The 26,986-nt window shown below is 37.7% G+C and overlaps 1 long non-coding RNA gene across 2 annotated transcripts in view; it reads left to right on the top strand.

Moving 5' to 3' along the window:
* Window positions 1-26,986, top strand: part of LOC147374576 (uncharacterized) — a 357,138-nt gene that overhangs the window by 81,629 nt on the left and 248,523 nt on the right. Inside the window, exons 2-3 of one of the 2 annotated variants that reach the window (XR_015162920.1) lie at window positions 7,655-7,816; window positions 8,682-9,308. The exons of the other annotated variant lie outside the window; for it this stretch is intronic. This is a non-coding gene — a long non-coding RNA (uncharacterized LOC147374576). Of the gene's footprint in view, window positions 1-7,654; window positions 7,817-8,681; window positions 9,309-26,986 lie in introns of those variants that run through there. 2 annotated transcript variants of the gene reach the window in all.

Raw genomic sequence — 26,986 nt, 5'->3', positions numbered from 1 at the left:
ATACCTATTTAGAAATGTAGCCTAGAAATACCATTTATTTTCTCGGGAAACATGATCCTTAGGAAAAAAAAATAAATGAATTCATTTGTGACTTTGTAGTGATGGACATGGTAAGGATGTTAGTGCTGAAAAAAAAATCATTTTTCTTTCACATGATTATGATCATCAAGTTTATAATCCTTGATAGTTACATCGAACTCAATAGTTTGACATCATTCTGATAACCTATTCTTGCTGGATCTGCATTCCTATCTGATGTCTTTTACTCATTTTTTTTTTCTTTCTTTGTTAGGAAGGGAAGGAAAAAAAGGCAGTAGAACATAGACTGAATGGTATAAAAGTGCTTTGTAGTTTCTTTGACAGAAATTCATCGAGATGTGAGGACAGCGGGTTTATCTCACAAGACTCTGCTGTAGTCCAGCATCAAAGATGTGAATAACTCACACCTGAACATGATGTGACACAGCTGCTCACTGGTGACAAATGAACTTATCAGAGGTTGATGTGATGCATATAATGTGTAGAGCCTTCCAGGAGATCTTCAATAAATTATGTACATCCCATGTACTCAATTTCCCAAATAGAAGCATGTTTATGGATAGTGTATCCTAGTTCATGTATTCCAAGCCAAGATGGAACTCTCAAATTTACATAGGCTTAATATCATAGAGGGGGCCGGGAATGTAACATACGGCTTTTTCTTATACTGTTCATGAAATGGTTACAATTGTGGTGATGACTTTTTAAAAAAGATTTATTTATTTATGTCTGTGCTGGGTCTTTGTTGCTGTTCGATGGCTTTCTCTAGTTGCGGTGAGCAGGGTCTCCTCTCTAGTTGCAGTGTGTGGCATTCCCTTGTGGAACACAAGCTTTCGGCATGTGGGCTTCAGTGGTTGGCATTCCCTTGTGGAACACAAGCTTTCGGCATGTGGGCTTCAGTGGTTGCAGCGTGCAAGCTCAGTAGTTGTGACTCCCAGGCTTAGTTGCTTCATGGCAGGGGGCATCTTCCCAGATCAGGGTTTGAACCTGTGTCTCCTGATTTGGCTGGTGAATTCTTAACCACGGGATCATGAGGGAAGCCCTGTGGTGATTCATTTTGTACGTCATCTCTTTTATACAATGAGGGACTAAAGCAAGTATCAATACTCCAGTTTTACTGATTAGAACATCAGTTGATGATTTGCTTACAATTATGTATGATCTGAGATCAAAGAAGGAAAGTGAATTTCTAGGTATATTGATTTCATGGGCTTTAGAATGAAGCAGAGCTTGGGAAGACATGCCATATTTAAAGACAAACAGCAAGGCATTGTGGTAAAGAAACCATCTGCAAATGCAGGAGCTACAGGAGATGCTGGTTCAGTCCCTGGATTGGGAAGATTCCCTGGAGAAGGAAATGGAAAGCTAAATTGAAGAAAACCTCCAGTTTTCTTGCCTGGGAAATCCCATGGAGAGAGGAGCCTGGTGGGCTACAGTTCATGGGGTGTCAAAGAGTTGAACATGACTGAATGATTGAGCAAACACACACACAAGCAAGGTGTTATGAGACAGGGATTGGATGCAGAGAAGAAAAGTGAGCTCTGGTTGGGTCATTTTGATGAAATGTTCTGTATTTTTTCCTTGTGTATAAAATAAGGGAATTTTTAACTCTAATTTTTTAAAGAATAAGAAACAGTTAATTGAAAAATAATTCTTCCTTTTATTCCTGCTAAACCACAAGTATGGAGAAGGCCAATCTTAAATAAGAAGAAGAGGAAAGGCTTCAATAATCCTGGACTGAATTAAAAAGAGAATAGGGGGTGGTACTGGTGAAGCAAAGAAGATCTTTGCAGAAAGAGATCTCAGGAGGTGTATGTGTAAGGTACTCTGAGCAAAAACTTGCTTCTAGATTCTGCGTTGTATCTGAAAAAAGAAACAAAATAAATGTGGATTTAACTACATCAGCATTATATTAACTCCAATACAGTTTCTTTGTCCAGGGTAGTATTGTCATTAAGAAATAATAAGCAGCTTACATATATATATATATGTAAAACTAGATATATAAGACCCCCCTCACTGTATTTGGTTCATTTTCATAATGGTGTATATTATTGCATTAAGCAAATGGGTCAAAATATACTAGATGGTTAAACCTGTTTTCCTAGTTGTTTTAGGATTTAATTTTGAAAAAAATTCTCTGATGCTTAACCAATAGGAGCACAAAATATGAAGGTTTATGAAATTTACATGTCATGCTGCTCTCTGTAGCAATACAATTTTAAAATATGTGACAACAAACGAATGTTTTCTTAAACATTTTACATTGTTGAAAATATGAAATATTAATTGTCTTCATGCTCTTCTTGCAAAATAAACTCTAGCCAGTTTTCTGACATGCAAATGTAATTCATTCTTGAGGCTCATTTTCTGAAACTGACAGGTATTATCTATTGCATATGTAGACTATGGGGCCATGTTTATCTCCATCTTTAAAGCCTAAATTTGAAAACAGTTATGCAGTATAACCAGGAGGCTATTTCCGGACATGAATGGTCTACTGTTGAAAAATATAAACATATCTCCTGAGTATGTCAGGAATTACATGATCAGAACATGGTATAAAGGAACCTGAAAATCTTGCTGTGTGTAATTTTAAACCAATGTACATTTATCACAAAAAAATGTAAAATATTATAAGCTATATATGTGTGTGTATGTTTATATACACACACACACACACACACTTATATGTTAGTTTGGGGGTCAATCTACCAGCAATGGTAGAACTAACTTGGCTCATCAAAGTATTTCTCCAGAGAGCCAGTTTGTAGAGGTTTTGTTTCAAATTATTTGAACAAACAGTCCTGAAGAAATTGGTGGGAAAAAGTGGTGTGTGTGTGTGTGTGTGTTCACATGCATTACTTGGAAGCATAATATAAATAAAACCATTGGATTTCAATAAGAAGTTCAGTTCAGTCGCTCAGTCGTGTCCGACTCTTTGTGACCCCAAGAATCGCATCACGCCAGGCCTCCCTGTCCATCATCAACTCCCAGAGTTTACTCAAACTCATGTCCATTGAGTCAGTGATGCCATCCAGCCATTTCATCCTCTGTTGTCCTTTTCTCCTCCTGCCCCCAATCCCTCCCAGCATCAGGGTCTTTTCCAATGAGTCAACTCTTCACATGAGGTGGCCAAAGTATTGGAGTTTCAGTTTTAGCATCAGTCCTTCCAATGAATACCCAGGACTGATCTCCTTTAGGATAGACTGGCTGGACCTCCTTGAAGTCCAAGGGACTCTCAAGAGTTTTGTCCAACACCACAGTTCAAAAGCATCAATTCTTCGGCGCTCAGCTTTCTTCACAGTCCAACTCTCACGTCCATACATGACCACTGGAAAAACCATAGCCTTGACTAGATGGACCTTTGTTGGCAAAGTAATGTCTCTGCTTTTCAATATGCTGTCTAGGTTGGTCGTAACTTTTCTTCCAAGGAGTAAGCGTCTTTTAATTTCATGGCTGCAATCACCATGTGATCTGCAGTGATCTTGGAGCCCAAAAAACAAAGTCTTACACTGTTTCCCCATCTATTTCCCATGAAGTGATGGGACCAGATGCCATGATCTTAGTTTTCTGAATATTGAGCTTTAAGCCAACTTTTTCACTCTCCTCTTTCACTTTCATCAAGAGGCTTTTTAGTTCCTCTTTGCTTTCTGCCATAAGGGTGGTGTCATCTGCATGTCTGAGGTTATTGATATTTCTCCTGGCAATCTTGATTCCAGCTTGTACTTCTTCCAGCCCTGCATTTCTCATGATGTACTCTGCATATAAGTTGAATAAGCAAGGTGAAAATATACAGCCTTGACGTACTCCTTTTCCTATTTGGAACCAGTCTGTTGTTCCATGTCCAGTTCTAACTGTTACTTCCTAATCTGCATATAGGTTTCTCAAGAGGCAGGTCAGGTGGTCTGATATTCCCATCTCTTTCAGAATTTTCCAGTTTATTGTGATCCATACAGTCAAAGGCTTTGGCATAGTCAATAAAGCAGAAATAGATGTTTTTCTGGAACTCTCTTGCTTTTTTGATAATCCAGCAGATGTTGGCTCTTTGATCTCTGGTTTCTCTGCCTTTTCTAAAACCAGTTTGAACATCTGGAAGTTCACAGTTCATGTATTGCTGAAGCCTGGCTTGAAGAATGTTGAGCATCACTTTACTAGCATGGGAGATGAGTGCAATTGTGCGGTAGTTTGAGCATTCTTTGGCATTGCCTTTCTGAAGTGAGGCAGAGGCATTGTCAAGGCTCTAGCCCTTGGTTTAATGGTTAGTTGAGAGGTTAAGTGGCAGCAACTACTCTCACTTTGTTCTCCAAATCAATTTTTATGTGATTTCTGAGCAAAGCCCTTGTTATTTTTTGTATTACTCCAATTTTCACATAGGAAAATTTGTTTGCATCACTTTTCAACATTGTAAAGCTTTTAATTTTAAACATCCAAAGAGTTTTTTTTTTTTTTTTTTTCTTTAATACACTTTGGGAATACTTATTTTTGTATTGACTGTAGACATGAACTTTGTAACAAAGTTACATAGGAACCTCATCTTGCTGGTAAAATATTTATGAGAAGGACTACTCAGTGCCATAGGCTATAGTTTATATACAGTGTAAGAATACTGAAAAATATGTAGCATATAGAAAAACAAAAATAAGAGTGTATATATTTGACTACACTATCTCTAATATAAATATACTATAGGTATATAGAATACTGGGGCTTCCCTGGTAGCTCAGCTGGTGAAGAATCCGCCTGCAATGCCAGAGAACCTGGTTCGATTCCTGGGTCAGGAAGATCTGTTGCAGAAGGGATAACCTACCCACTCCAGTATTCTTGGGCTTCCCTGGTGGCTCACCTGGTAAAAGTCTACCTGCAATGCAGGCGACCTGGTTCAATCCCTGGGTTGGGAAGATCCCCTGGAGAAGGGAATGGTTATCCACTCCAAGATTGTGGCCTGGAGAATTCCATAGACTCTATAGTCCATGGGGTCGTAAAGAGTCAGACACAATTGAGCGACTTTCACTTTCATATAGTGTACTATATATATATTTATATAAATATAAAAATGTAGAGAATATTCCTATAGAGTAGCTAACCATTAGCATGTGAATGGCTTTCCTGGTGGCTCAGATAATAAAGAATGTGCTTGCAACGCAGGAGATTCGGATTCAATCCTTGGGTCGGGAAGGTCCCCTAGAGAAGGCAACGGCTACCCACTCCAGTATTCTTGCCTGGGAAATCCCATGGATGGACCCTGGTGGGCTACCATTCAAAATATGGTTCTCTTGGGGGATTTCTTAACAAGGAAATGTAAACTCAAAGTGAAAGATAAGGCTGCCGTTCACTGGTCATGAGAGGCATCCTGTGATTAGGCCTGTCAACAGCTGCCTCATTCGCCTAGAGCACTTAGGTTAACAGTGGCATGGTGTATGTACACAAACTGGAAAATGTGGCTATTTTTCAAAATGAATAATGGCCTGTGAAAAAAGAGAAAAAGAGAGCTTCAGTAATAAATAGATCATCACATTTCTTTTTTCCATCAAAGCCATATCCAGGCAGAAACAGAATATGACTTGTAAGAATAATCCAAATACTTCATGAAATAAAACAAATGGATAAAACTTCTACTTATTAGATGTATTTTTTTAAAGTAATTCTATGAAAACTGATTCCCAGTTGTCATGTCATGTAGATTGCTCTTGCTTTCGATAATTCTCTTCAGATTTTAATCCACAGAAAAGAGGTGTACATATAAAGAATGTTGTTTTACATTTCTAAAATATTCTTGTTGAATTTTGGCCACAAAAAAAGTAATCTGTGAAATGGAAGCAACAATATCCAAGACAGATATTGGTCATATGAAAAGTATAGTTCTTGGTCTTTCGCAGTCAGGTATACAAGTATCTAAATATTCTCTGTTGAGCAACATAGAATTGTATTTAATGTACTCATTTCTTCTTTTATGCAAAAAAGATTAGTAAATATTGGACCGTTGTAGGTTTTTACATTAAATTTTAACTTTGAAAGATACTGTTTAACAAAGATAATGAGAAAATATATATTAAAATCATTTCTTACATACCAAATTGATGAGAAATAAATTCTGAGAATAACAATTTTTGACTGTATGGAGCAAAACGAACTCTCAAATTTCAGGTTAAAAATAAATTAGGAACCTTTGGAATTCCTATGGTATCTCTAATTTTCTTGAAGAGATCTCTAGTCTTTCCCATTCTATTGTTTTCCTTGATTTCTTTGCACTGATCACTGAGGAAGGCTTTCTTACCTCTCCTTGCTATTCTTTGGAACTCTGCATTCAGATGGGTATGTCTTTCCTTTTCTCCTTTGCCTTTAACTTCTGTTCTTTTCACAGCTATTTGTAAGGCCTCCTCATACAGCCATTTTGCCTTTTTGCATTTCTTTTTCTTGGCGATGATTTTGATCACTGCCTCCTGTACAATGTTATGAACCTCTGTCTATAGTTCTTCAGGCACTCTGTCTGATCTAATCCCTTGAATCTATTTACCACTTCCACTGTATAATCATAAGGGATTTGATTTAGGTCATACCTGAGTGGCCTAGTGGCTTTCCCCACTTTCTTTAAGTCTGAATTTGGCAATAAGGAGTTCATGATCTGAACCAGGCAGCTCCCAGTCTTGTTTTTGCTGACTGTATAGAACTTCTCCATCTTCGGTTGCAAAGAGTATAATCAATCTGATTTTGGTGTTGGCCATCTGGTGATGTCCATGTGTAGACTCTTCTCTTGTGTTGTTGGAAGAGGGTATTTGCTATGACCAGTGCATTCTCTTGGTAAAACTTGTAGCCTTTTCCCTGCTTCGTTTTGTACTCCAAGGCCAAACTTGCCTGTTACTCTCAGTGTCTCTTAACTTCCTACTTTTTCATTCCAGTCTCCTATGATGAAAAGGACATCTTTTTTTGATGTTAGTTCTAGAAGGTCTTGTAGGTCTTCATAGACCCATTCAACTTCAGCTTCTTCAGCATTAGTGGTTGGGGCATAGACTTGGATTACTGTGATATTGAATGGTTTGCTTTGGAAACGAAAAGAGATCATTCTGTCATTTTTGAGATTGCACCCAAGTGCTGCATTTTGGTCTCTTTTGTTGAGAAAATTAGAGATGCCAAGGGAGCATTTCATGAAAAGATGGGCACAGTAAAGTACTGAAATGGTATGGACCTAACAGAAGCAGAAGGCACTGGCAACCCACTCTAGTACTCATGCCTGGAAAATCCCATGGGCAGAGGAGTCTGGTAGGCTGCAGTCCATGGGGTCGCTAAGAGTCGGACATGACTGAGCAACTTCACTTTCACTTTTCACTTTCATGCATTGGAGAAGGAAATGGCAACCCACTCCAGTGTTCTTGCCTGGAGAATCCCAGGGACAGGGAAGCCTCATGGGCTGCTGTCTATGGGGTCGCACAGAGTCAGACACGACTGACGTGACATAGCAGCACCAGCAACAGAAGCAGAAGATATTAAGAAGGGGTGGCAAGAATACACAGAAGAGCTATATAAAAAGGATCTAATGACCCAAATAACCATGATCTCCAAGGGATCTTCCTGATCCAGGGACTGAACCCATGTCTCGTGTCTCCTGCATTGGCAGGTGTTTCTTTACCACTAGCACCTCCTGGGAAGTCTGTTCCATATGTGAGAAATCATTTCAAAAGAGCTACTACCTTCGGGATGAGGAGGTTGAAAGAATTAGCAAATGGGAAATATATCCACAAGCTTTGAAATATTTTGATAACTATTGCTTAAGCAAGGGGTGAGTACACAAATGTTTCCTTTTTCAGTTTATATTTGCATATTCTAGATGCTAATTTTGTAAGAAATTGAAATGAAAATGATGGTGCAAATATTTGCAATCAGTGTGTAAAATTGCTTTTCTTTGAAGATTCGTGGCTGTGTTAAATGAATCTTTAATGCTAAAGAAAATCAGGGTAGGGAAAAGAGTAGTGAGACTGAATGAATGCTTAGTTGTTCAGTCATGTCTGACTCTTTGCAACCCATGGACTGTAACCAGCCAGGCTCCTCTGTCCATGGGAATTTTCCAGGCAAGAATACTGGAGTGGATGGCCATGCCCTTCTCCAGGGGCTCTTCCCAGCTCAGGGATGGAACCTGGGTCTCCCGTATTGCAATAGGTCTCCCGTATTGCAGGCAGATTCTTTACCATCTGAGCTACCAGCAAAGCCCAAGAATACTGGATTGGGTAGCCTGTCCCTTCTCCAGGGGAATCTTCCTGACCCAGGAATTGAACTGGCCTCGCCTGCATTCCAGGCAGATTCTTTACCAACTGAGCTACCAGGGAAGCTAGTGAGACTGAATGCTGCTGCTGCTAAGTCGCTTCAGTCGTGTCCGACTCTGTGCGACCCCGTAGACAGCAGCCCACCAGGCTCCCCCGTCCCTGGGATTCTCCAGGTGAGAACACTGGAGTGGGTTGCCATTTCCTTCTCCAATGCATGAAAGTGAAAGAAAGTGAAGTTGCTCAGTTGTGTCCGACTCTTAGCGACCCCATGGACTGTGGCCCACCAGGGTCCTCCGTCCATGGAATTTTCCAGGCAAGAGTACTGGAGTGGGGTGCCATTGCCTTCTCCAAGTGAGACTGAATCTCTCTTTCTCTCTCTCTAAGTCACTTCAGTCGTGTCGGACTCTGTGCGACACCATAGACAGCAGCCCACCAGGCTCTGCCATCTCTGGGATTTTCCAGGCAAGAACACTGGAGTGGGTTGCCATTTCCTTCTCCAATGCATGAAAGTGAAAAGTGAAAGGGAAGTTGCTCAGTCGTGTCCAACTCTTAGCGACCCCATGGACTACAGCCTACCAGGCTCCTCCGTGCGTGGGATTTTCCAGGCAAGAGTACTGGAGTGGGGTGCCATTGCCTTCTCCAAGTGAGACTGAATAGGACATCCTAAATTGTTGATAGTTGGTCTTTCAGGAAAGAGTCAGGAGTTTATAATAGTGTAAAGTGACTTTCATGTTTTGTTCTGTATAACTGTGAATTATATGATTCTTTAGCATGATATGTTCATGTATTACATAAATAAAAAGAAGAGGAAAAAGATACACAATATTCTTAGCATATGTAAAATACACTTGTTTTTTTCTCAGCCATGTCTTACCTTCTGAATAAAAAGTCACATTAAAAATTATTCTGAAAATTAATGCTTCTTAGCTTCAGGAAATGTGAGATTCTGTATATAATTATTTGTAAAAGCTTCATATTTTGGTGTGACGAATAAAACATTTTAAAATAATGGACTAACTCTAAGCCTTCACTACATTTCAGAGTATTTATAGCCTTTGACATATCTTCTGTAATTGTAAAGGAAGCATTTCATTACTTTTTCAGTTGATTAGATTTGATTCATGAAGTGCTGCTAAAAAATGGAAATGATTATTGGTATTCTTCATATTCATTTGTTACATTTAATTTTTGAACTAGCCACAATGTTGTCCAAATCATGTAAGTAGAATCAAGCAAGTGAATAAAGTAGTGTGTGTTATTTATTGTTGTTAAAACTTGAGGTGAATTTAAGGAATCGCTTACCATAGTTATAATTTAAGTGAAAATAGTTGTTATTAAAAAGTACATTAAAAATTTTTTCCAGGTCTGATTGTTAAATAATCATGTTTTGAGTATAACAGAAACTTTGCAAGAAGTAAACTGACGGGATTTTGAAATATTTTTCCTATTCACACTTTTAGAAATAAACATTATGAGTCATATGTCAAAAATAGGTGGATGTTACACTATAAGAGCTCTCTTGATGCTCTGTGACAACCTAGAGGGATAGGGTGGGGAGGGCGGTGGGAGGGGTTTCAGGATGGAGGGGACATATGTATACTATAGCCGATTCATATTGGTGTATGGCAAAAACCATCACAATATGGTAATTATCCTCCAATTAAATAAATACATTAAAAAAAGATCGCTCTTAAGCTTCAGAACCATATATACACATAAGTCACTGCTGCCGAATGAGCAGTCACAAAACTAAAAGGTCAGTGCAATCCTTGGAGGCCCATGGACAACGCAGACAGGTATAGACGTGGGGACCCAGGAAGAGCAAGGAAAAGATAACTCACAGCGTGTTCCTTTCCTGAGGTTCCGGTGGACTGGAGTAGGAACTGTGAGGAAAGGTGACCAGTGCTGTGCAAACATCCTTGATTGCTCTCCAGTCCAGGACGGATGGCAGAGCAGCAGCTCTTTTGTTTCCAGTCCACGTGGGCCCTATGTAGGGTTCTACTACACCTCTAGACAGACAGTTTGGCGTCCCCGCTCTTAGTAATCAAATGTATGCAAAGATCGTAATCTTGCTTAGCCATATTCGCCTTCTCTGTTAAAGGAGAAAGCAAGACAACTTTTCTTTTTCTTTCTTCGAGATGCAAGGGAATTCAGTATTGGCATTACCCATGTTGTGCTTATTTTTAATAATTAGAGCGTAACACTGCACAACTTCACTCAAATGTCTCAAAAAATCTCAGAAATAACACACACCAAGTTGAGCTACCCCTCTTCTTCTCCACACCACTGTATCACTTATTTTTCTCTTTTGGAGTGGTCCAGCCTTTGGCCCAAGTCAGTACCTTTAAGGAGGGTGAACTTTACCCTAAACTTCTCGTCTTTCTCTCTCCATATATTGTTAGTTACAGTTTCTGTTGATTCTGTCTTCTGGATAGTTTTTGATCTGAACAACCCACTGCACAGCCGTAGCGCAGGCTACTGGCATTTTTCATTGGAACCAGTGCAATCACCTCATGGTCCATTGCTCTGTCTCTGTTCTTGCACCTCTAATCCAATCTCTGCATCACAATTTTTGTCCAAATGAAAGCTGGAAGATGTAATGTGTTTCCTTAAAATGCTCAAACTCATATGATGAAACCTGAGCTTTTTGACATGATTTAGAAGCCTCTAGATAGTTCTTTCTTCTGGCTTCTCTTTCCTTAATTCCCAGTTACCTGGCCAGATCTGGCTCCCCATTTTAAGGCTCAAGTTTTTCTTTGAGATAATCATGTGTGTCTTAGGACTCAATTGTGTCTGACTCTTTGCGACCCCATGGACTGTAGCCTGCCAGTTTCCTCTGTCTATGGGATTTCCCAGGCAAGAATACAGGGGTAGATTGCCATTTCCTACTCCAGGGCATCTTCCCAACCCAGCCCAGGGATTGAAGCTGGGTCTCCTGCTTTGCAGGCAGATCCTTTACCATCTGAGCCACCAGGGAAGTCCCAATAATACATTGGTTTTTCAGTCATGTCTGACTCTTTGTGATCCTGTGGACTGTAGCCCACCAGGCTCCTCTGTCCATGGGATCTTCAGGGGATCTTCCCAACCCAGGGATTGATCCTGGGTCTTCTGCGTTGCAGGCAGATTCTTTACTGTCTGAGTCATCAGGGATGTGTATTGAGACACTTGTTCATCCCTTACACTAGATTTGGATTGGCTACGTGTTTAGCAATGGTGTTCACTCTCTTGTGATAAGAATCAAATGGGACGGCCCAGAGGGATGGTATGGGGAGGGAGGAGGGAGGAGGGTTCGGGATGGGGAACACATGTATACCTGTGGCGGATTCATTTTGATATTTGGCAAAACTGATACAATTATGTAAAGTTTAAAAATAAAATAAAATTAGAAAAAAAAAAAGAATCAACACATTTATGACCTCTGGGGATCTGTAAGGGCAGGAACCATGCTGGTACTTTGTTCATTAACGTATCTCGGGTGCATAAGGTATATGCTCAATAAATATTTGCTAACTAGTGGTAAGAATGAGCTAGTAAGGTTAATTTGCCAGTCATTTCTGTTGCTGTAGTAGTGTAGTATTGGTATTAGTATCTCAGTCATGTCTAACTCTTTGCCACCCCGTGGACTGTGGCACACCAGGCTCCTCTATCCTTGGGATTCTCCAGGCAAGAATACTGGAATGGATCGCTATTCTCTTCTCCAGAGGATCTTCCCGACCCAGGAATCAAACCTGGATTTCTTGCATTGCAGGCAGATTCTTTACATTTTAGCTATGGGAAGATCCTTCTGTTGTTGAAGTCTCCCCAGTTAACCTCTATGACCTAGTCATGCTGAATTTATTTCCAATTTTCTAAAATCATGTGCTCTCTTGGTGCTTTACAGTTGCTGTTGTCTTACCAGGAAGTCTCTAACTCTGCCTGTGTGTCCCCATAATGTCCTGTAATTTTCTTCCTCTGATGCTTATCAAACTGGATGGTAACTTCCAGTGCACACATCTCTACCACTCACAGGCTTGTTCCCTGTGTGCATAAAAACTGTGTTTTCCAGCATCTGGTAGAGTACCAGCCTGTATTTAACACCTAATCCATATTTCTGATTGCAATAAATGAATGAGGAAATGAACTCATATGTATGGAAAATAGGAAGAGAGTGCTTAAGACATGAAAATTACATGATGAAAAAGGTACTTATATTATGATAAACAAAGAAATACCTGTTTAGAAGAAGTTTGGAAAGAAAAGTTCAAAGTGTCAGCATGCCTGGGTATGAGTGGTAGGAGTTAGGTGATTTCTTTTTCTACCTGTATTGCTAAGGTTTGTTTAATAGACAATATTAATTCATAGTATTTTGAAAAGTTGAGAAAAAACACAACATAAATATGACTGGGGAATGTACCAATATCTGTGTACAATATTTGTCCTTTTCCACTGGGTTATTTCACTTAACAGAATGACTTCAAGGTTCATCTGTGTTGTAGCATGTTTCAGAATAACCTTCCTTTTTAAGACTGGATGATATTTCACTATTTCTATGCCACGTTTTCTTTATTCATTCAGTCAATTGACATTTGTGTTGTTTTCCATCTTCCAGCTATCATGAATAATACTGCTATGAAACTGGTATACAAAACACCAGTTAGAATCTCTGCTTTCACTTATTTGAGTATACAGGTAAAAGTGGAGTTGCTGGATAATATGGTAATTCTATGTTTAATTCTGAATACATTGATGCTTTCTAGAAATACACATATGTTTATTTTTATTCAACTTCACAGTCCTTGATGAATAAGAGGGCATCTCAAAGTTAGATGGAAACATAAGATGACAAACCAAGTTCTACATTTGGATACCACAATTTCATTTTTTCTTTATGAGTTTGAAATTATATCTATCCTTGACTTGCATGAACAGGTAAAGTTAAACAACAAACAACCTTTTGTCAAACAGAAAGGTAGACACATACTAAATTGCACAAGCAGAACTGACTCCCCTTCAGGCTGATCCATAAACTTAATGAAGGACACGTGCAAACTCAGCCAGGACCTCAACAAGTCTGTACAGTTCCTCCTACCTGAACTGGGCTTAAAATATCTTTGTCTAACTCTGGGAGTTATTTGCTTGTGGATTCCTTTAAGAGCAATCTAAAATAAGCGTCATTACTTACATAAAAACCAAAATTTTGACATCTCAAGAGATACTTGGTTGTCCTTTTTTTTTGTTTCCCCCTGCAGGGGTATTCTATGAGACATAAAGATGCAGATAAAAGTTTTCCAAGCTGTTAGAGTATTTCTGCTTCCCAAGGTACTTAAGTATTTCAGAAAATATGGTTATAAAAGTGTCAACTGGGATGCAAATTCTTATCCACTTGGGATCTATGACATTTAAATACAATGTTTGGTCCTTTGGTCTCTTGGGCTTTTATAATACAGTATAAATTATTGGCCGAGATCCCAATCCATCTCTTTATCTACTCCTATGGACATATGGATAAGGCAATGGCACCCCACTCCAGTACTCTTGCCTGGAAAATCCCATGGATGGAGGAGCCTGGAAGGCTGCAGTCCATGGGGTCGCTGAGGGTCGGACACGACTGAGCGACTTCACTTTCACTTTTCACTTTCATGCATTGGAGAAGGAAATGGCAACCCACGCCAGTATTCTTGCCTGGAGAATCCTAGGGACGGTAGAGCTTGGTGGGCTGACGTCTATGGGGTCACACAGAGCTGGACACGACTGAAGTGACTTAGCAGCAGCAGCAGCATGGACTACATAGGAATTGGTTAAACATAAGACAAATATTCTTCTCTTAAAAGTTAGCTCTAAGAATGACACAGTGATCACTGTTTATTTACAAATACGAAGTGCTTTTGAAAAAATAAAGCATTTTTTAATCCACTTTAACTCTTTTGAAATGAATTACTTGTCCAATAAACGAAAGCAGAAACTTAAGTGAACTTTGAAAGAAAAATGGAATTTTAAATCTGTACATTGCTTCTTTCATAATTTAAGTAATATTTAGTAAATTTTTTTTTTCTTTTTTCTCTAATTTTATTTTATTTTTAAACTTTACATAATTGTATTAGTTTTGCCAAATATCAAAATGAATCCGCCACAGGTATACATGTGTTCCCCATCCCGAACCCTCCTCCCTCCTCCCTCCCCATACCATCCCTCTGGGCCATCCCAGTGCACCAGCCCCAAGCATCCAGCATCATGCATCGAACCTGACTGGCAACTCGTTTCCTACATGATATTTTACATGTTTCATTGCCATTCTCCCAAATCTTCCCACCCTCTCCCTCTCCCACAGAGTCCATAAGACTGTTCTATACATCAGTGTCTCTATTTAGACGGAATGTTGGGCACAGTAGGAAAAAACAACCCCTGAACTTTTAATTGCAAAAAATAGTTGTAGGGCTTCCCTGGTGTCTCATGGGTAAAGAATCTGCCTGCCAATGAAGGAGACAGTTTCGATCCCTGATCTGGGAAGATGCCATATGCTACAGAACAACTGAGTCTGTGCACCACAGTTATTGAGCTTGTGCCCTAGAGGCCAGCAGTGGCACCTGCTGAGCCCACGTGCTGGAACTACTGAGTGTGTATGCCCTAAAGCCCGTGCTCTGCATCGAGAGGCTACCACCGTGAGAAGCCCATGCGCCGCAGCTAGTGTAGCCCCTGCTCACCACAACTAGAGAAAAGCCCATGCAGCAATGAAGACCCTGAGCAGCCTATATATATATATAGTATATATAGTCTTCACCACAGTCTGACCTGTGTTAAGTCACTTGAGAAGATTCTGTATTAGTCACCCTTTAAGTGGGAATAAAGACACTTGTCTTCCATACTTTAAACACTGGCTGAAGGGCTAAGTGAGTTAATGTAGGAAAAAATGCTTGGCAAGTAATTAAGCCCTATATAAGTTTCAAGGAGGACTTGATGTTAGTTATGTAAACAACAGCTTGTTTTGATTTCTTCATCTGGATCTGTTGGCTTTGCCATGTTACTCTGGTCCAAGCAATAGTGAACCTAAACTTTGAAAAGAGACTTGAACTTGGGATATGAATCATAAAGCATATGAGTGCAGAGGTATTCTCCATCTTTAAACTTGGAAATAGCTGTCATTTGGATAGTTCTAAGACATGTACGCCCTTGTTTTGGACAACCCCAGAAAGAGGTTGCCTTAGATTTCCCCTTCTCCCACTATTTGTGTGGGGAGGTTGAAATGAAAGGCATGTTGAACTATTCTAGAATTCTGTGTAGATCTATATCTCAATAACAGGCAGCCTTATAAAAATAGCTTGGATGTTTATGGTGTTTTACATATTTTTGACCTTGAGCCTTAAGAAAATCTTTTAGATGTGTACGGCAGATGTTTTGTCCATTAACCAATAAGAAAACCTGGACAAAAATGAACAAAACGATCCCACCAAGATCATAAAATTAGTTGTTTGTTGCTGTGCATGATGTTGGAGGAAGGAGGATTAGAATTCAAACCCATAAATAATATTAAAAAAAGAAGCTTCTTATTCAACACTCCATTTTACCTCCATAATTTTGCTATACTTTCAGGTATTTTTGCTGTAGCTAAATTTGCCTTATCTAACTTGTTTCCATATCTGATGACTGTTTATCAGCAGTATTAAAGTTACCTCCTCAGAGAAACATTCTCTCTACCCCTCCTACACGCACTTACTCTTTTAAGAAATTGTTGATCACATTCCAATCTCTGTTGGTTTTCTTCTGCCTCACCCACTGGTATGTTAAACTCTACTTTTTTTTTTTTTTAGTTGAACTACAGTTGATTTACAGTGTTGTGTTAATTTCTGCCACACAGCAAAGTGATTCAGTTATTCATATATACATATTCTTTTTTGGATTCTTTTCCACTATGATTTATCACAGGAGAAATTCTTGATTATTCACAGAACAAGGTGCATAGCAGACAAATGGATGACCTTTTCATGTTAGGAGAGATGATGTAGATCCAATTTATTTTTAAGACCTACTTTAGTTTCTGTTAAGCTGTACCTGGTGGGCTTTTCTGCATCTTCTTCACAGTCCCTGAGTATACTTAATCCTGAATGTCTACATACTCACTGTTGTTTCTAGTATTAACTGTAACATGGGCTGGAGATGTTTTTAAGGAGTTCAAGGAGATCTAGCCTTACTATCCGGAGAAGGCAGTGGCACCCACTCCAGTACTCTTGCCTGGAGAATCCCATGGATGGAGGAGCCTGGTAGGCTGTGGTCCATGGGGTCACGAAGAGTCTGACATGACTGAGTGACTTCGCTTTCACTTTTCACTTTCACACATTGGAGAAGGAAATGGCAACCCACTCCAGTGTTCTTGCCTGGAGAATCCCAGGGACAGGGGAGCCTGGTGGGCTGCTGTCTATGGGGTCGCACAGAGTAATCTAATCTAAAACTAATCTGTACATGGATTTTCTGTCACCAGTTTTTCCTTGCCCATTAACATATACTTGCTAATGTGTATTGAATTTCTAGCATATCTCATGCTCCATTCCTCATGCTAACTTCTTGCCTGTTTTTGGTCAATGGGTGAAAATAATTAATAAATTGATTTTAATTTGTTATCAATAAATGTCATTAACATATATTACATATAAATATTATCAGTATATTATGATCAAAAATAAATGACCTGAAAAGTCAAAATTCAAACTTTATTTCCACATGAATATTCTACAGCTCACTTCCCAACCCTTAACTATATCCTTTGTCATCATGAACTTCATTATCCCACCCCAGTCCTTCAGCCTGTTTCTTCTACCTTCCATCCACACCAACCATAATAAATTCTTGTACAGCAGTAGTTCATTTATAAAGCATGGAGAATAAAACAATAACCTGTGTTTGGCATCTAGAGAGATACAATGTAAAAATGAAGGGGAAAGCTTTTCCCCTTAGAATCTCCTTCATTTATAGGTAAATGTGAAATCTCATTGAACACCAAAATTGATGCTAATAATACTTCCCTGGATGATTTAGATAAGTTGCATATTAATTCTTCTCTCCCAACTACTCAAGTAGGATAAATGTAGATGACAGTGTTATCAGGAATAGTTTAATAGCTTGGTATACTACATTCAAAGAAATGTTGGTTTGGCATTAAAATAAAATTAATCAATAAAATATTTAGTATTCCAGTGTGTTCTATACATAGATTGATGAAACATGAATTAATACAAATTGCAAAGATACATTTTTATATATTGTCAATACCCCTATTAGTAATCTTAGAGAAACAATATGTTTATTTGTAATTAACTTCAATTTGCATTTCAATTCTAAGATTTCATTAAAAAGTGTTTTGTAACTTTTTTTTTTCCTTTTTACCTAAGGCTAATTTTTTTTTCCTGGGGAGTTCAGAATTCTGAGATATAAATTGGAGGTTCATTCTGCATAATCATCATAATTTAACTTTGCCTCTCAAGGACAGAGTGATGTTTTTACACTAGGATAAAGTGGCTCAGTCATAAAGAGTCTGCCTTCCAAGCAGGAGACATGAGTTCAAACACCGAGTCGGAAAGGTCCCCTAGAGAAGGAAACAAGCAACCCACTCTAGTATTCTTGCCTGGGAAGTCCCATTAACAGAGATGCCTGGCCCACTACAGTCCATGTTGTTGCAAAAGAGTCTGTCTGGACTCCGTGACTAAACAACAACAATCTATGATATGATGAAGAAAAACACCAATGTGATTTCTTTTTGTTGTTGTTGTTAATCCAATTTAATGACAACTATGGAAAGAGCTTTCAGCATGTGTCATGGACTTTAAGTGATCTTTGTGGTTAATTCCCTTTACAAGGATATTTTCTCTTGCCAAGATAAATGGAATAGAAGTAAGTATAATATTATGCAAAATGATAGTTCTGCTTTTTCTTTGGATTAGTGGCAAGAACCAGTGGTATTTACTGACTTTCCTTCTTAGTGGGTGGATGAAATCTGAAGCTGTGTAAATGAGATAATAAAGAAATTATGTCTATTTGTTCTTTAGTTTAGGTTTAATTCTATTGGAAGACAAACAGACTTGGAAAGTTAAAACCCAGAAGTAGTAAATTCAAAAAAGAAACAAACTTGTAAGCCTCTCCTAAATAATTATATATGTTCCTGTAAGATTCTCCACTCGTTTAATAGAATGTTTAAAAACTATTTTAAATTAAGGAACCCTGAACTTGCCATTAAGCTTATCTTATTTGTTAAAATATTTTCTTAATATCTTTATTTTTATAACAGTATAGAAATTTAACATTTTAATCTGTCAGTGATGTCTTTAAGCAATTTCTTCTCCTGACAAATTAATCATTTGTTTCTAGATACTATAAACATTCTATAAATTTCTGTAAAGTCCCCCTCTAAAGTGGTTTTCAAATTTTCACTCTAGCTGAAGTATACTATATTTGGTTTGTTATTTAAGATAAGTTTCTAAATTTTCTTTCCAAATGTTTATTTAATTATCAGATCAGATCAGTCACTCAGTCGTGTCCGACTCTTTGCGACCCCATGAATCGCAGCACGCCAGGCCTCCCTGTCCATCACCAACTCCCGGAGTTCTCTGAGACTCATGTCCATTGAGTCAGTGATGCCCTAATAACTAAATTGTATATTTAGTTATTTTAGAAATAATCCATTTAAACAGCCTTGTTTTGCACACATATGGGATCTTATTAGAACTTATATTTTTTGAAATTAAATATTGCATGCATATAAAATAAAAAATACACATGAAGAATGTAGGGTAGTACTAACCCAGAAACCTGTTTAAGGGAATTTTGAAGTCTCCAATGTGCCTGTCTTCTATCTTTCCACCTTACCATCATGCTCCAGAAATTAATCATCCTCTTATTTTCTTGATAATTTCATGTCAGTGTTTTCCAGATATGCAATTTTTGAAATTTACATAGAGTAGTAATATGTGTTCTTTGGCACTTGCTTTTTTAAAACATTATAAAGATTCTTTTATGTGAGATGAAAAACTGTAGTTCATTCATTTTCACTATTTACCATGAAGTGACAGGATTGGATGCCATGATCTTAGTTTTCTGAGTGTTGAGCTTTAAGCCAACTTTTTCACTCTTCTCTTTCACTTTCATCAAGAGGCTCTTTAGTTCTTCACTTTCTGCCATAAGGGTGGTGTCATCTGCATATCTGAGGTTATTGATATTTCTACCAGCAATCTTGATTCCAGCTTGGGCTTCATTCAGCGCAGCATTTCTCATTATGTACTCTGGATATAAGTTAAATAAGCAGGGTGATAATATACAGCCTTGACATACTCCTTTTCCTACTTGGAACCAGTCTGTTGTTCTATGTCCAGTTCTAACTGTTGCTTCTTGACCTGCATACAGATTTCTCAAGAGGCAGGTCAGGTGGTCTGGTATTATATAGGACCACCTAAATATATAAATGGCACTGCATTCCAGTACTCTTACCTGGAAAATTCCATGGACAAAGTAGCCTGACAGGCTTAGTCCAAAGTGTTGGACACTACTTTGTGACTAAGCAACAATAACAAATATCAAAATCAAATACTAGCAAACATAAAAGGAGAAACTGACAGTCATACAATAATAGTAAGGGACTCTAATATCCCACTAATACAAGGGTCAGATCATCCAGACAGAAAATCATTAAGGCAATGGTGGTCTTAAATGACAAATCAGACCACTGGACTCAATAGATATCTACAGGACATTTTATCCAAAAGCAGAAGAATACACATTCTTTTTAAGTGCATGCAAATATTATCAAAGATAGATCACATACTAAGCCACAAAACAAGTCTCAACAAATTTAAGAGGACAGAAATTATTTCAAGCATTTTTTCAAGCCACAATGGTACGAAACTAGAAATCATTTACATAAAATTACAGAAAGAAAAATAGGAAAAGAACAAACATATAAACACTAAATAACAAACTATTAAAAAACCAATAGGTCAATGAAGAAATCAAAGAGAATTCACCAAATACCTCAAGACTGATGAAAATGAAAGCACTCCAAAATCAATAGGATACAGCAAGCAAAAGCAGTTCTAAGAGGGATGTTTACTGTGATACAGGCCTTTCTCAAGAAACAAGAAAAACCTCAAATTAACAACCTAACCTACTACCTAAAGGAATTAGAAAAAGAACAGCAAAGTCAAAAGTCAACAGAAGGAAGGAAATGAAGATCAGAGAGGAAATAAATAAAATAGAGACCAAAAAAGAATAGAGAAGATCAATTAAAAGAGCTGGTTTTTGAAAAGTTAAAAAAGAAAAATAGATAAACCTTTAGCCAGGCTTGCCAAGAAGAAAAGAGAAAGGACCCAAATAAACACAATAAAAAACAAACAAAAAAGAAACATACAAAATGATACCACAGAGATACAAAAAAATCATAAGAATACTGTGAACAGTTACATGCCAACAAATTGAATAATCCAAAGAAACTGACAAATTTTCTAGAAACATGCAATTTTTCAAGACTAAGAAGAAACAGACAAGTTTGAACAAATTATCACCAGTAATTAAATTGAATTTGTAATTTAAATCACCCAGTAAACAAAAATTTGGTACTGGACAGCTTCACAGAAGAATTCAACAAAATGCATGAAAAGAACTAATACCTATGCTTTTTGAAATATTCCCAAAAGTTGAAGAGGACAAAACACTCCCAGATTCAGGCTAAAGCCATCATTACCGTGATACCAAACCCAGACAAGGACACTACTGAAAAAAGAAAATTACAAGCCAATATCTTTGATTGATATAGATACAAAAATCCTCAACAAAATAATAGTGGACTGATTTAGTAATATATAAAAAGGACCATACACCATAAGTTGGATTTACTCTAAGGCCACAAGGATGATTCAATATCACAAATCAATGTGATACACTGCATTAATAAAAAAGAAAAAATACATGATCAGCTCCATAGATGCAGAAAAAGCACTTGACAAAATTTAATAATCATTCATGATAAAAAAAACTCTCAAAATGGGTATAGAGGGAATATACCTCAACATAAGAAAAGCCATTTATGAAAAACTCACAGCTAATATCACACAAAGGCTAAAAGGCTTTCCTGTAAATTCAAGAACAAGACAAGGATACCCACTCACCACTTCTATTTAAAAAAGTATTTGAAATCCTAGACACAGCACTTGGACAAGAAAAAGAACTAAAGGGCATCCCAATTGGGAAGGAAGAAGTAAAACTATAAGTATTTGGAGATGATATGATACTTTATATTGAAAACCCTAAAATCACCAAAAATCTATTAGAACTAATACATGAATTACAGTGATGTTGCAAAATAGAAGATTAACGTACAGAAATCTGTTGTGTTTCTATACATGAAAAAATGAACAATAATGAAGAGAAAGTTTTTTTTAAATCCCATTTGAAATTCGGAGAAGGCAATGGCACCCCTCTCCAGTACTCTTGCCTGGAAAAGCCCATGGACGGAGGAGCCTGGTAGGCTGGAGTCCATGGGGTCGCTAAGAGCTGGGGAATGTAAATTGGTTCAGGCACTATGGAAAAGAGTATGAAGCTCCTCATAAAAACTGAAAAATAGAACTATTAGCAATTTCATTCCTGGGTATATATTCAGAAAGAACATGAAAACACTAATTTGAAAAAGATATGTTCACTCCAATATTTGTAGCAACATTAAAGTGTCCCTCAACAGACAGATGGTTAAAGAAGCTGTGGTATACACACATACACAAGTTCATGCGCAGAAGAATATTACTTGGTAATAAAAATGGAAATTCTGCCATTTGTAGCAATATGGATGAACCTAGAGGATATTATGCATACTGAAATTAGACCAAAAGATGAATACTTACATTTCATTATGTGTGGAATCTAAAAAATAAAACAAATGTATATAGCAATCAAAATAGACCCACAGATATCAAACACAAACTAGTAGTAACCAGTGGGGAGAGAATACGGTGGAAAGTCAAGATAGGAGTATAGAATTAAGAGATACAAACTACAATGTATAAAATAGATTGCCAACAAGTACATATTATATAGCACAGGAAATTATAGCCATTATTTTGTAATAATGTAATGGAGTATAGGTTGTAAAAGTAGTGAATCACTAGGTTGTACATCTAAAACTAATATTGCAAATCAACTATATTTAATTTAAAAAATAAAATTTAATTAAAAAAAAAACAGTGTAGATTATTCCAAAATATTGCTGTTGTTTAGTTGCTAAGTCATGTTTGACTCTTTGTGACTCTGTGAACTGTAGCCCACCAGGATCCTCTGTCCATGGGATGTCCCACACAAGGATACTGGAGTGGCTTGCCATTTCCTTCTCCTGGTGTTCTTCCTGACCCAGGGATCTAACCTGTGTCTCTTGATTGCAGGTGGATTCTTTACCACTGAGCCGCCTGGGAACCCCACTCCCAAATATGTCAGATTTATTATTCAACCATGGGAAAAAAATATCACTTTCCTTCAGTCTTACTATAAGCGTGGGTTGACCTACCTATATTCCTAATAAAAGGTATCATTAAAGTATCATGAAATTCCAAAGAGAAAAATTATCTTTAAATAGTTACATTTTATTCCTAATGACTTAATCTGGGGGCACTGAATATAGATCTTAGAAGCAATTTATAGAGTCTTCATAAAGAAAGGAATAGTAATCAGACCTTGATTTAATTAGCATTCTAAACTTAGTTTTGAAGCCCAGCAATAAATTCAGAAAAAAAAAAATCAAAAAAATTACTCAAACAGAATTATCTCAAATTTTCTATTAACTATTTCATGGAATTTTCAATTTTATCACAATTTACGTTCTCTCAGTGGTTAAAGTTTCCTTAGATTTGTAAGTCAGATACAATGCTTCTTATACTAACATTTTGGACAGAATTTAAACTAATAGCCATACATAAAAAGGAATGAACTTGACTCAGTTGCAGTGAGATGGATGAGACTAGAGCCTGTTACACAGAGTGAAATAAATCAAAGCGAGAAAAAAATATTGTATATTAATGCATATATATGGAAGCTAGAAAAATGGTACTAATGAACATATTTGCAGGGCGAGAATAGAGTGACAGATGTGCAGAACTGACTTATGGCACAGCCGGGGAAGGAGAGGGTAAGACAAACTTGAGAGAGTAGTACTGACATATTTACACTACCATATGTAAGAAGATAGCTAGTGGGACCCCAGTGTATAGCACAGGGAGCTCAGTTTGGTGTTCTGTGATGACTGAGAGTGGTGGGATTGAGTATGGGTCGGGGTGGAAGGGAGGTTCAAGAGGGAGGAGATATAGATATAGCTAATTCACGTTGTTGTACATAGTAACCAACACTTACTACTCCAATTATCCTCCAATTAAAAATAAATTAAAAAATAAATAATAGCCATATAGCTTATAATAAGTTGTATTAAACTTTTCTAGCTGTTTCCAAAATGCCTATTGATATTCCACATAAACTCAATAGAAACATGGGTATTTACCAATCAAAAAATGGGCCAAAGAACTAAACAGACATGTCTCCAAAGAAAACATACAGATGGCTAACAAACACATGAAAAGATGCTCCAAATCACTCATTATCAGAGAAATGCAAATAAAACCACAATGAGGTACCATCTCGGGCCAGTCAGAATGGCAGCTATCAAAAAATCTACAAACAATAAATGCTGCAAAGGGTGTGGAGAAAAGGGAACCCTCTGATGCTGTTGGTGGGAATGCAAACAGTACAGCCACTATGGAGAACAGTGTGGAGATTCCTTTAAAAATTGGAACTAGAACTGCTATACGACCCAGCAATCCAACTGCTGGACATACACACCGAAGAACCAGAATTGAAAGAGATACGTGTACCCTAATGTTCATTGCAGCACTGTTTACAATAGCTGGTACAGAGAAGCAACCTAGATGTCCATCGGCAGATGAATGGATAAAAGAGTTGTGGTACATATGCACAATGGAATATTACTTAGTTATTAAAAAGAATGCATTTGAGTCATTTCTAATGAGGTGAATGAAACTGGAGCCCATTATATAGAGTGAAGTAGTCAGAAAGAAAAACACAAATACAGTATATTAATGCATATATGGAGAATTTAGAAAGATGGTAATGACGACCCTATATATGAGACAACAAAAGAGACACAGATATACAGAACAGACTTTTGGACTCTGTGGGAGAAGGCGAGGGCAGGATGATTTGAGAGAATAGCATTGAAACATGTATATTAACATATGTGAAATAGATCACCAGTCCAAGTTCAATGCATGAAACAGGGCATTCAAAGCCAGTGCACTGGGACTACCCTGAGGGATGGGATGGGGAGGGAGCTGGGAAGGGGGTTCAGGATAGGGGAACACATGCACACCCGTGGCTGATTCATGTCAATGTATGGCAGAAACCACCACAATATTGTAAAGTAATTAATTAGCCTCCAATTAAAATTAATTAATTTTTTAAAAACCTGCAACAAATAAAAAAAGAAATATGGGTATTTGAACAAACCCAAATTCCAAGAAAAGCTCTATGTAAGTAAAAATTTTTAATGGGGAGATGATGAGTATTGCAGTGTTATATAATTGCAAAATCCTAAAAACCAAATTTTGCAGTCATGAAATTAAAAGACGCTTACTCCTTGGAAGGAAAGTTATGACCAACCTAGACAGCATATTAAAAAGCAGAGACACTACTTTGCCAACAAAGGTCTGTCTAGTCAAGGCTATGGTTTTTCCAGGGTCATCTATGGATGTGAGAGTTGGATTATAAAGAAAGTTGAGCGCTGCAGAATTGATGCTTTTAAACTGTGGTGTTAGAGAAGACTCTTGAGAGTCCTTTGGACTGCAAGGAGATCCAACCAGTCCATTCTGAAGGAGATCAGCCCTGGGATTTCTTTGGAAAGAATGATGCTAAAGCTGAAACTCCAGTACTTTGGCCACCTCATGCGAAGAGTTGACTCAATGGAAAAAGAGCTGGGAGGGATTGGGGTCAGGAGGAGAAGGGGACGACAGAGGATGAGATGGCTGGATGGCATCATCGACTCAATGGACATGAGCTTGGGTGAACTCCGGGAGTTGGTGATGGACAGGGAGGCCTTGCGTGCTGCAATTCATGGGGTCGCAAAGAGTCGGACATGATTGAGCGACTGAACTGACTGAACTGATATTGAGTATATATTTGTTATGATTATAATGTCCTCTTCTTTATCGATACCTTTATCATTATATAATGTATTTCTTTTTGTTCTATTATAGTCTTTGCTTTAAAGTTTATTTTGTCTTGAGTATTTTGTCTGAGTATTGCTCTGCTATCTTTTTATTGCTGTTGGCATGAAATATCTTTTTTCCCTCCTCTCACTTTCAGTCTGTGTGTCTTTAGCTCTGATACAAATCTCTTGGAGGCAGCAAATTGAAAGCTCTTGTTTTTTCATACAATCAGCCACTCTGTATCTTTCAGTCAGAGTATTTAGTCTACTGATAATTAATACATGAAGTACATTGATAAGTAGGTACTTATCATGATTTTATTGTTTTCTGGTTGTTTTTAAAATTCTCTGTTAATTTCTTTTTGTTTCTTTCCTTTTGTTTAGATTTTTTTTCAGTGGTTGTATGTTTGTGTTCCTTTCTTTTTTGTGCATCTGTTGTCGGTTTTTGATTTGTGGTTACTATGGGGCTTGTATATATTGACCTAAAAGTATATTTACTTGTTTTAAACTGGTAGTCATTTATTTTAAAACACATTCTAAAAGATCTATATTTTTTACTCTCCTCCTCTACATTTTGTTTCCAATGTCATATTTTACATTTTCATGTTTAACCCTTAGCTATTTATTGTAGTTTTGTTGTGGTTGTTCAGTCACTAAGTTGTGTCCAACTCTTAGCGACCACATGGACTGCAACGTGATAGGCTTTGCTTTCATCCACTTCCTCCCAGAGTTTGCTTAAGTTCATCTCCACTGAGTCAGTGATGCTATCTAATCATCTTATTCTCTGTTGCCTTTTTCTCCTTTTGCCTTCATCTTTGCATCATCAAGGTATTTTTCAGTGAGTCAGTTCTTCGCATTAGGTGGCCAAAGTATTGGAGCTTCAGCATCAGTCCTTCCAGTGAATATTCAGGGTTGATTTCCTTTAGGATTGACTGGTTTGATCTCCTTGCTGTTCTAGGGACACTCAAGAGAATGCTTTAGCACCACAATTTGAAAGCATGAGTTCTTCAGTGCTCAGCCTTCTTTATTGTCCAACACTCACATCCATACATGACTACTGGAAAAATACAGCTTTGACTATACTGACCTTTGTCAGCAAAGTGATATCTTTGTTTTTTAATATGCTGTCTAGGTTTGTCATAACTTTCCTTCCAGAAGCAAACGTCATCTAACTTCATGGCTGCAGTCATTGTCTGCAGTGTTTTGGACCCCAAGAAAAGAAAATCTGTCACTGCTTCTAATTTTTCCCCTCCTATTTGCCATGAAGTGATGGGACCTGATGCTATGATCTTCGTTTTTTGAATGTTGTTTTTTAAGCCAGCTTTTTCACTCTCCTCTTTCATCCTTGTTTAACATACTCTTTAGCTCCTCTTTGTTTTAGCATAGTATCATCTGCATCTGTATATTGAAGTTATTGGTATTTATCCTGGCAATCTTGATTCCAGCTGTGACACATCCAACCTGGCATTTTGTGATGCAC

This window comes from Bos grunniens, chromosome 4 (assembly GCF_055505025.1).
Source record: "Bos grunniens cultivar Pamir isolate PY7600 chromosome 4, Bosgru_T2T1.0, whole genome shotgun sequence".
Classification (NCBI taxonomy): domain Eukaryota; kingdom Metazoa; phylum Chordata; class Mammalia; order Artiodactyla; family Bovidae; genus Bos; species Bos grunniens.
Note: the sequence above shows the minus strand (reverse complement) of the source record. Positions and strands in the feature narration are given on the sequence as shown.